The sequence below is a fragment of the Microtus pennsylvanicus genome, chromosome 1 (assembly GCF_037038515.1).
Source record: "Microtus pennsylvanicus isolate mMicPen1 chromosome 1, mMicPen1.hap1, whole genome shotgun sequence".
Lineage (NCBI taxonomy): Eukaryota > Metazoa > Chordata > Mammalia > Rodentia > Cricetidae > Microtus > Microtus pennsylvanicus.
In genome coordinates this window covers 184,440,150-184,449,519 of record NC_134579.1, presented here as the reverse complement: position 1 = coordinate 184,449,519, position 9,370 = coordinate 184,440,150, and positions in this window count along the sequence as shown.

Genomic DNA, 9,370 nt, shown 5'->3' with positions numbered 1-9,370 from the left:
CTTAGACTTTTCTCAACAGTGAGACGTATCTGCTTTTGGCAGCACCAATTACTTCAAGAGGATGATGGACATTGAAGGGGCTCTTTATGGAGCTTGCTAGCCATTTTGACAAGAAACTGTTCTTGCCTGAACTGCTTAATGGTATGCTATATAAACTGGACATGCAAGACCCACAGGAAAATGACTTCTGAACTTGCCTAAAGAATGTGAGACAGTGCTTCAGGGTTGGGTTCTTGCTTCATGAGAGAGTCTTCCAGACATTTCACAGGACACAGAAGGTGACTGACAAACTGCCAACATAAATAAAACTATTGTTGAAATTTCCTGCTTCATGGAAAAGTCTGCCAGGTATTATGAGCCTGTAGTCTGAAGATAGATGTCCCTACATTACCAAAGAACTTTGGGTGACTGTCCAGGCAGCGTGATGTCTCTGTTAATTCTAGAGTTTTGAAAGTTGCTTACAATGCACTTCCTGTTTACTTAGGCAATATATCCCTCTGGAGTCTTTGATGGAGGTGAAGACAGATATGGTTATGGTTTTTCTTAATTATGATAAAAGATAAATTAGATGTAAAACTTTAGACTCACAAAGATAAATATATGGTATATTCTTCAATTTTACCAGATACAAATAGACTAAATATCATAACTGTAATTCTTGCTTGATAACTGTTTTGTTATATGTAATTTTACTATGTTAATATTAAAACCTTTCCTTTTATTTAGACAGAAAGGGGGAGATGGTTTGGGATTCCCCCTCTGTATGCAGTGAATATGTTTTATTACCATTGGTTAATTAAGAAGCTACTTTGGCCTATGGCAGGGCAGGAAAACTAAACTTAATGCTGGGGAAAAGAGGACAAAGTCAGGCAGATGCCATGTAGCTGCCAATGGAGAAAAATGCTGGAATCTTACTGGTAGACCATAGTCTCTTGGTGATACATAGATTAATAGAAATGGGTTAACTTAAGATATAAGAGTGTGGTAGAAATATGCCTAAGCTGTTGAACAAGCAGTGTTGTAATTAATATAGTTTTGTGTGATTATTCAGGTCTGTGAGGCCAGAAAATGAAAAGACAGTCCCCATTTACAAGATTCTGTCCTTGAGGACCTCATTTCAGATGTTCCTTCAATTATAACTTTTCTACATTTACAATCCTTCTACAATATTCCTTTTCTTTCAGCTTAGGTTGGTTTCTGCTCTCAGGGCATCTCTATTCTTCGTGTACTAATTTATATGTTAGGTCAGTTAATGTTGAACCTCAATCTTCCTTCAGGATACCAATTTGGGGGTAAGAATGTACAAACTGGGCTCCCACAGCTACCCATTATGACTGGAAGGCTCTCGTTTTTCTTTAGGCAACCCAGTGAATTGTCATCCAAATTTAAATAAACAGTAGAATCAGTTAAAATATTCAACAACTGAGAAATATCCAATAAAAGGTGATTGATTACAGTGAGTTCACAATATTGAGCTGTACAACCAAGGAGGGGTACATTTTTTGTATTTGTGGAGCATGTGGAATTCATATATAAAACATATGTACCTTGTTCTTTTGAAGAATTGTATATGAAAGCATTAAAAACCATTTCTATAGCATTGATGTAATTTTAAATATTGCTATTTTAGCTTATGATGAAAATGAAACACACATTTATACATTGATTAGAAGAACAGAAGAGAGTGTCCTCTCTATGTTGAGTGACCAATACCTCAGAACTAACAGGTGGTTCTCAGTTCTCAGCACAGTCAGGGAACCCTGAATCAAATCATGACCCTAGACATGCATAGAAGGAATGGAAGGCATGGAAGCCAATTATGGCAGGCCTGGGAGCTGAGTAGCTTTGGAGTATATTCTGTCCACACTGCCAACATGTGTCTGGGAAACAATGTTCTCTCTCTCCCTTCCTTCCTTCCTTCCTTCCTTCCTTCCTTCCTTCCTTCCTTCCTTCCTTCCTTCCTTCCTTCTTCCTTCCTTTCTTCCTCCCTTCCTTCCTTTCTTTCTTTTGTTCTTTATTTATTTCCTTCTTTCTTGTTTTTCTTTTTTCTTTTTGGGTTTTTGAGACTGTAGTAGTTTTGGCCTGTCCTTGAACTCCCTCTGTAGAGCAGGCTGGCTTCAAACTCACAGAGATCTGCCTGTCCCCCTTTTTTCCTTCCTTCCTTCCTTCCTTCCTTCCTTCCTTCCTTCCTTCCTTCCTCCCTCCCTTCCTGTCTTCCTTTGTTTCTGATAAGTATTTTGAAAATCCTTGGTTGTGCAATAAGCGAAATCCAGCAGAATGAATAAGACAACATTTAATAAACAGAGCAAAGCAACTCCTGCTTGACTCTCAGGGAGGAAGGAGAGAAATCCCGTGGCAGGTTCAGGGAGTAGGTCTTAAATACCCTCTAGGCATGGTCTTAATCAACTTAGGGGAAGGAACTGCCACTTGGAGAACTTTCTAAAGTCAGGAGAGAGAGAGAGAGAGAGAGAGAGAGAGAGAGAGAGAGAGAGAGAGAGAGAGAGAGACAGAGACAGAGACAGAGACAGAGACACAGAGAGACAGACAGAGACAGACAGAGAGAGACAGAGACAGAGAGGTGGGGCTGAAGTGGAACTTCTAACTCAACTTTCTCTTTCCCTCTTTTTCCTTCTCCCTACCCTCCCTCCCTTCCTCCCTCCCTCCTTCCCTCCCTCCCTCCCTTCCTTCCTTCCTTCTTTCCAAATCACCAGGTTCACCACAATTAAAACATTCTGTGCATATCAGTCTAAGAACATCATAGGTTTTCAAAGCAGCTGTTTTTTGGTCTGTTTATAGGTACCCACATCTCTACATAACTTGAGAAAGTTCCTAACATTTCCAGTCTTTCTCTCTGAGGCATGATTAATCCTTGACAACCTTCATTGGCATAACTAAAAGTCTATGTTTAATAATAATTTTGAATTTTTCCCCTTTTACTTGCTTTTCAATAGTATCTTTGAGTCTTCCTATGAAATCAGCAGAAGACTCAGACGGAACTTGAATAACTAGAAACTTAATTTATAGGTGCTTCTTAATCCTTGTGCCTGTGTGAGGAAAATCTTGTTTAGCTTAAGTATTTCCAAGTGATCTATAATTGAACAAAATTGAAGGGATCTCATCCTTTGTTTATGTGCCTTTCCAACATTCTTTTCCACTCTGTCTCATACTTCTTCATGTAAAGTTCCTTTTTTTCGGAAAGCCAGGGCCTATAATCAGAAACAACTTGCAAGTGACATAATAGTTTTGATTTTGATACTTGTGTTCCTCCTTTCTGTAAAAAATGAGGCACAAGCTTGACATAAAGCAAAGTCTTCCCTCATTTCCCATTATGCCTCCCTCTTTCAATGAGGGTCCCCACTCCTAATCCTGGAGCTGGTTTCAGGTGCCTGCCTGATTCGTGGTGCCTCTTGATATCACTTTATTTGGCTGCATGAACCTGGAAGAGTGACGTCTAAAAATAAGACTCAGTCAATAGCCTACTTTATTCAGGGCATCAGATGATTTATAGTTGGAGGTATTCTGAAAGTTAGGCAAGCCCATGTGAGCAAAGTTCACTTGTGTTCAAGCTGTACACAGTCAAAAGGGCAACCTGTTCTTGGAAACATCTTTGGACATCTTACAAAAATAAGATTATGGGTAATCTGAAACAAAATCCACTCCTAGTACTTCACCTGGGAGATTCCAGAAGCAAATTCCAGGAACAACTCATATTAAGAAAAAACAGAGGCTATATGATTCTTGTTTCCTCAGAGTTGTCTCATAAGCTCTCCAAAATTCTCATACAGGCTTATCCTTGGACTGTGTTTCAACATTGTTAACCCTCGCTATGTGCACATCATTGTATGCAAATATGTATGGTTTACCTATGAACAACAAAGCAACTAATTTGTCCTGGTAGAACAATCTACTTGTCATTGTTTGGTGTACCAGCAAGAACTGTATAAAAATAATTACCACTAAAAGAAGCCATGCTACACTATAAAGATAATTTGAAAGAGGTTTTGTCAAAAAATCATTGGCTTACCACGTAGTCTTATGAGATAATCAAAGAAAAAACAAACCAACCAGGAATTCTATCTTCATTTTGTAGGGAGTGTCTCTATGTTGCATCAAAGACAAATGTTACTTTTAATGTGTATGCAGCTAAATAGAGTAGCCACCAGGTCTATGATAGTTTTGTTCTGAAGAAATTTCAGTTGTTGTGTAATCAAGGAAATTACTTTTTTAACCCATAGATTTTGACATGTTAAAAAAATTGTACCAGGTTCTGGGAGTTTTTAATATTATTTAAAAATAGTCCAATTATTAGAGTTCTTGCATGAAATAAAGAATGAGGACCTGGGTTCAATCCTTATCACTTGTATTGAAAGTAACATACCACTACATCAGTTGTAACAACATAATCCCAATACTCTGGAGGCAGAGATGCAGAAGTGTTGAGTGCTTGCTGGTCAGCCAGCCAGTCCTAATCAGTGAGCCCCAGGAACTTTTTCTCAAAACAAAGAATGGACTACTTCTGAAGAATGGCACCGTATTTGCCCTGGCTGACACGTACCTGCACTCACATCTGCATGTTCACCTATGCACGTACACATTCCTACACACATTAAATCACATCACAACACATACATACAAAAGACTATGCAAAGAACTGTAACTCACATTTCTGGTTCTTTTGTGTGTTTGTTTGTTTCTACCAGCAGATTCATTCTTTCTGGCTTTTTGTCCCCAGAAATTACATTATTAAAACACTGTCACTTAAAACTGCCAGCCCATCAGGACTGGTGCAAGAGCTCAGTAGGTAAAACCTGAGCTTGATTCCCAGAGGGAGACCAACTCTTGTAGATTGTCCTCTGACCTTCATACCCATGTCGTGCCACAGGCTCACCACACACTAACATACACAAAATAAACAAATAAATGCAAGAAAAATCTTATAAAGGATTAACAAATTAATCCTTTAAATTTAAATTTTAAAAATTAGCTGAATGTAAATCATCAAAATGGAACTGTGTATCAGTGATTGTAAACATAAAGGGAAAAAAATAATAAAAATCTCATGCTCTTTTTACCTCAAAGACTGGTGAATACATGCACATGTCTGCATTTAACATTCAAATAAAATATATAAGAAGAAAAAACTGCCACACCATGTAAATAAGTATTCCCTTAAAAAGACAATTTCTATATAGCAAAGGTCTGTTCCCTGAAGACACACTCACACTAAATTTATTTATTTATTTATTTATTTATTTATTTATTTATTTATTTATGTATTTATTATAAATCTATTTATCCCTCTATTTGTGCAGGGAGGGACTCCTATCTTCTCGTTGCTGGCAGCTTTTTCATTAGCAGTTTGAACTTAACCGTTTGGGTTATTGCTTGTGGCCATTCAGGCTCCTTTTGCTAATGTCTCGTTGTTTCTGCTCATTTCTATCTCATAAATCAGTTTGAAACCCAAGGGACAGAGACATTTGTCTTTCTCTTTCTTCTCTGAGTAGATTTGCTATTTCATTATGTTATTATTTGTCTTCATATAATATTGAGGGTTTTGTTTTGCATGAGCATTTCATTGCCAGGTTGTTATTTTCTTGGCTGGAAGAAGAGGCTGAAGCAATATTGAAGACACTGTTCCATTGTCTATTACTACCAGGAAATCTCAGTTTCTGGAAATAACAACAAATTGTTCATGGTTTTGGTTTGTCACAGATATTTTTTCTGTCCTGCTACATTCATCTGTCTGCTCTATTCTTGCAACAATGGTTGTTTTTTGTGGTTGTCTACCTCATGTTACATAAAATAGCCATTTTACGTTTTCATGGATATATATACCCATATATATGTGTGTGTGTGTGAGAGAGAGAGAGATGTCTATGTGCATATATGCATGTGTGTAATGGGTATGCAAATATATTTGTGATGGGTATGTATATATAGATGCAGTGGGTATATATATATAATGAGTATGCAAATGCATATATATTTGTAATGGGTATACTGATAGCCAACTAAATAAATTATGTAAGGTGTCCTCTTCTCAAACCTGAAAATTGTGAGAGTAAAACCAAATCCACAATTGTCCAGTTAAAAAAAAAAAAACTTTATTTTGGGGTGTGCCCAGGATTGGACAGTTCAGCTACTTCTCCCTAAGTGGGGATTTTAGAAAGCAGTCCCTGAAAGTCTCTTGAAGTGCCTTTTCTAGGAGAGCTAAAGGGTTTAGAGGGACAAGAGACTTGGGCTATTATACATTGTTAGAAAGATGCAATGAAAGGGAAGGAGCAGGGCTAGAGTGTCCATCCTGTGAGTGGGGTCACAAGTTTAGAGTAGGTTGGAAAGGACATGTTTTGCAGTTCACATCAGATCTAAGACACAGGAACTTATTATTTCTTTTCCTCTCACTCCTTCTCTTTGTTTTGTTTTTGTTTTTTGTTTTGTTTTGTTTTATTTGAGACAGGGTTTTTTTTCTGTAACCTTGGCAGTCCTGGAACTCATGCTGTAGACCAGGCTGGCTCGAACTCATAAAGATCTACCTCCCTCTGTCTCCCAAGTGCTGGGATAAAAACTGTGTGCAACCACAGCCTGGCTTCCAGAAACTTATTCTTAATTATAAATAGAAACCTTAACTTGAAGGAATTAACACAGGGCAAACAGGAATTTACTCTTCACTGTCTTAACTGCAAAGAAAAACCTGCAAATTAGGCTGTTCCTGTTTTGGTTTCACAGACTGGCTTCTGAAATGACTCCATAAACTCATAAGCACAGTCTATTTTATTTTATTGTTTGTAAAGATCCTCATCAAATTTTAAGAGCTTTGGATGTTGGTGTCTGGAGGAAAGTCGTGCACAGGGTCCTTTTTCTATAAGCTCTTGACATTGCCTGATTGTGGGATGACACAAATCACTATTTTGTGTAAACAGAGGCTTTTCATCCTACACAGTACCTCAGCCACTTTTAAAATAACCACTCAGAGGTCTAGTATTACATATAAATGCTTGGCTGATAACTCAGGCTTATTACTAGCTAGCTGTTATGTTTTAATTAACCCATGTCTATTAAACTATGTATTGCCACATTACAGTGGTATTACTTCATTTTCTACATGTCTTGATTCCTCAGCAACTGTCTGGTGTCTTCCTGACTCTGCCCTTCTTCATGGGTATTTCTGCTCAAATTTTCCACCTGGCTCTATCCTGTCTTGCCATAGGTCAATGCAGTTTTATTTATCAACAAATGAGAACAGCACATATTCACAATATACAGGATCCCACAGCAATTTTGATTGTGAAAATTCCCCTCCTTTCTGATAGTTTCTATTTTATAGTGATATCAAATGTGAACTAGTCCATGGCTTGGTATTGACTGCCCCTCATTGCTAAGATGAATTGTCACACTCACTGCTGTAATATGGTCCTCAGGGGAAATGATAAGCTTTTAAGGACCAATGTAAAAAGAAAGAAAAGAAAGAAAAAGGAAAGTGTTTTAGCCAGTTTCAAGCAACAGAGATTTAGCAGTGACTCTCTGCTCAGGATCTCTGGATTTGCCTCAGTTCCTTCATCCTTGTGATCCCTGCTGAGTGGCACCTTCCTGTTTATAGGATTGACCTGACTTTTTGGGAAAATACAATGGAATGTCATCTTTAAGGAAAAGCCTCTGGCTAAATAACATCATGACCTTCAGATAGATTAGAATGTCACACTCTCACCCAAACAAAAAATAGGACTCTGATCCAATTTTTGGTCATCAATCAGAGTCTTGTAAGTTCAGATCTAGGTTGTATTAGCTTCTCATCATGCAAGAGAGGTCCATTCCCAATGACATCCAAGCATGGTAATATTTATCTAGCTACATGACAGTTATCAGCCCACGGTTACCAAAAACTCATTGTTAAATTCAGATTTGTCTCTTTCATTGGAAAAGACTAGGCCTGGGTAATATCAAATACAAAGCAGAACCATTAGTATCCAAGTAAATTCAGATTGCATGATAGATTGAAACCAAGAAACATGATTTTATCTGATAGGAAAACCAATATACCTTTGGTATCTGTTAGCCCTCTATTACGCAGGAAGAGATAATTTTAGGCAACTTGATTATCTATTAGATCTGTTTTTTATTATTTTTTTATTGAAGAAAAAAATTTCCGCCTCCTCCCAGTCTCCCATTTCCCTCCCCCTCCCCCTACTCCTCTCCCTCTACCTCTCCAGTCTGAAGAGCAGTCAGGGTTCCCTGCCCTGTGGAAAGTCCAAAGTCCTCCCCCCTCCATCCTGGTCTAAAAAGGTCAACATCCAAACTGGCTAGGCTCCCACAAAGCCAGAACATTATGTAGGATCAAAACCCCGTCCTTGGCTTCTCATCAGCCCTCATTGTTCGCCATGTTCAGAGAGTCCGGTTTTATCCCATGCTTTTTCAGTCACAGTCCAGCTGGCCTTGGTGAGGTCCCAATAGATCAGCCCCACTGTCTCCGTGGGTGGGTGCACCCCTTGTGGTCCCGACTTCTTTGCTCATGTTCTCCCTCCTTCTGCTCCTCATTGGGACATTGGGAGCTCAGTCTGGTGCTCCAGTGTGGGTCTCTGTCTCTATCTCCATCCATCACCAGATGAAGGTTCTATGGTGATATGCAAGATATTCATCAGTATGGCTATAGGATAGGGTCATTTCAGGTTCCCTATCCTCAGCTGCCCCAGGAAATAACTGGGGACATCGCCCTGGGCACCTGGGAGCCCCAAATGGCCAATAGACACTTAAGGTCATGCTCAACCTCCTTAGCGATCAGGAAAATGCAAACCAAAACAACTTTGAGATATCATCTTACACCTGTCAGAATGGCTAAAATCAAAAACAACAATGATAGCCTTTACTGGAGAGGTTGTGGAGGAAGGGGTACACTCATCCATTGCTGGTGGGAATGCAAACTTGTGCAACCACTTTGGAAAGCAGTGTGGCAGTTTCTCAGGAAATTCGGGATCAACCTACCCCTGGATCCAGCAATGCCACTCTTGGGAATATACCCAAGAGATGCCCGATCATATGACAAGGGCATTTGTTCAACTATGTTCATAGCAGCATTATTTGTAATAGCCAGAACCTGGAAACAACCTAGATGTCCTTCAATGGAAGAATAGATGAAGAAAGTGTGGAATATATACACATTAGAGTACTACTCACCGGTAAAAAACAATGACTTCTCGAATTTTGCATGCAAATGGATGGAAATAGAAAACACTATCCTGAGTGAGATAACCCAGACCCAAAAAGATGAACATGGGATGTACTCACTCATAATTGGGTTCTAGCCACAAATAAAGGTCAGTGAGTCTATAATATGATATCCTAAAGAAGCTAAATAAGAAGGTGAACCAAAAGAAAA